Raw genomic sequence first — 2,500 nt, 5'->3', positions numbered from 1 at the left:
CGCAGAGAAGGGAGTGATAGAGAGAGAAGGAAGGATACGAAGAAGAGAAGAAAGTGAAAGAGGAAGGGGATACGAAGAAGAGGGAATGGGCAATAGCTGAGGGGGAGAACGAAAGAGAGGAAAGAATGAAACACGGTAAACAGAAAAGGGAGAAGGGAAAGGAGGAAGAATATGGGAGGGGGAGCAGGAAGAGAAAATAGAGAAAAGAAAGTAAAGGAAGGGAAAGATGAGGAGATTGAGAAAGAGAAGGAGGAGGAGGAGGCGAAGATAAAATATAAAGAAAAAGAATATGAAGGAGAAGAAAGGTATAAAAAAAACAATAATAAGAATATTAAGGAAAAGAAGAAAAGGAAGAAGATGAACCAGAATAAGAAAAAAACAGGTGTATGTGGTATTCGTAGAAAAGGTAATCACTAATTCCAGCAAAGGTGGAAATACAGGTGTGAATTGAAAAGGTACAGGTGGCAGAGGGCGTGTCGGTACGACTGAAGGCGAAGGTGAAGGTGGCAGCAATGTCTTTCTCTCTCTCTCTCTCTCTCTCTCTCTCTCTCTCTCTCTCTCTCTCTCTCTCTCTCTCTCTCTATGTTTACCTGTATATCTATTTGTTTATCTGTCTGCGCGCCCCCCCCCTCTCTATCAACCTCTCTATCTATTTGTTTATCTATCGATCTGTCTTTCTCTATCTGTGTATATTCCCTTCCCTACCTCAACCCAACCCCGACCTCCCCCACAGCCCGCGTTCGGGTCGCATTCCAACACCGACAGCTTCTTCTCAACTCCCCGACGCGACGTCCTGTTGTGGCGAGGCAACAGGCGAGAGAGAACCCTGAGAAAACCCCGAGAAAACCCCGAAATAACTTCGAGATCCCCCAACCGCCAGCCTCCTTGGGTCTAAATCGAGCCTGACAGCGGCTGATCCCAAATTTATATCGAACTGGTTTTGTGCTTGTGATACTCGGCCAAGTTGCCTCTCCTTCCCCCTTTCCCCCTCCCCTTCCCCTCCTCCCCCATCTTGGACGAACACCTCTCGCGACACCCCGCGTCTTCGTCCATCGCGTCACCCGTAGTTGCACGCGTCTCCACGGCACCTCATTCCTCACGCGTCGCTAGGAGTGCCATTCACCCAGCGCCAATAACAACCACGCCTCCCCTCCCCCAATAGGTCGCCCCCACCGCCCCTCTTCTCCGAGGAAGGAGCGCCCTCCCCCTTTTCGCGACCGAACTCCAAGCAACCTCCGCGCCTTCACCTCCTCTCCAGCCGGCCCCCTGGCTTCCCCGTCGCGCCGTATATCGCCTCAACCCTTCCATTACGAGCAATCCGGTTCAGACTCCCCGACAAGGTGGCTGACTGCCTCCCGCGCCGGACTCTCACGCCCGCAGACGAGCCTCGAACCCAGTGAACGGGCAGACAAACAGACGGACGGATGAGCGAACGAGCGGGCGAACGGATGACCGAACGAGCCGACGAACGGATGAACGAACGAGCAAACGAGCGAACGAGCGGGCGAAGGGATAAGCGAACGAGCGAACAGGCAATTCTCTGGCCGGTATTATATCCAAGGAGAATGTCCGACGCCACGTCCCACGCCAACGTATCATCAACTCCTGACTCGCGATCTCTGCCGGGACTTCGCTCGTCGCAAACGTCTCCAAGGTTATTCAAAATCAGATTCGTCTTCAGAATGGATCTCTTCGTGGGCTCCTTCATGGCCTTCGGGTAGTACAAACCCTCCCCTAATAATAATAATAATAATAATAATAGAAACACCACTACTGCAACTAATCACAACAATCATGATACTATAACTACTAATACCTATGACGATGATGATGATAATAATAATAATAATAATAATAATAATAATAATAATAATAATAATAATAATAATAATAATAATAATAATAATAATAATAATAATAATAATAATTAGAAGATGAAACAATACAAAGAAAGCAACAAGAATCCCAGACGACCTTCAAACCACGTTTTCAACAAGTCTCCTTCCTCTGCCAGAAATATCGATCCATATCGGCGGAAACAACCAACAACTTCGCCAAATAAATTCCACGCAGTCGAACCCAACTTCCTCCGCCCTGTGTTGCCGTCGCCGTCGCCGTCGCCTTCTTCTTCTTCTTCTTCTTCTTCTTCTTCTTCTTCTTCTTCTTCTTCTTCTTCTTCTTCTTCTTCTTCTTCTTCCTTCCTTCCTTCCTTCCTTCCTTCCTTCCTTCCTTCCTTCCTTCCTTCCTTCCTTCCTTCCTTCCTTCCTTCCTTCCTTCCTTCCTTCCTTCCTTCCTTCTTTCTTTACCGAAATGTATCGTTATTGTCTCGTACTCTACGCGCTCGGGTAGATAACGCTACTTGCGAGAATTACTTTCCTTGACAGCTATTTGTTTCTGTTGACTTTTTTTTTTTATTATGGCTATAATCATTTTCATTATTAATGATTTTTGTTGTTATTATCATAATCCATTATCTTTATCAGTATTCAACATTATCATT

The 2,500-nt window shown here is 46.7% G+C and overlaps 1 protein-coding gene across 17 annotated transcripts in view; it reads right to left on the bottom strand.

The window, feature by feature from the left end:
- Mef2 (myocyte enhancer factor 2) overlaps positions 1 to 2,500 on the bottom strand; it is a 554,695-nt gene that overhangs the window by 337,823 nt on the left and 214,372 nt on the right. The window lies entirely within an intron of this gene.

The sequence above is a fragment of the Penaeus vannamei genome, chromosome 19 (assembly GCF_042767895.1).
Source record: "Penaeus vannamei isolate JL-2024 chromosome 19, ASM4276789v1, whole genome shotgun sequence".
Classification (NCBI taxonomy): domain Eukaryota; kingdom Metazoa; phylum Arthropoda; class Malacostraca; order Decapoda; family Penaeidae; genus Penaeus; species Penaeus vannamei.
Note: the sequence above shows the minus strand (reverse complement) of the source record. Positions and strands in the feature narration are given on the sequence as shown.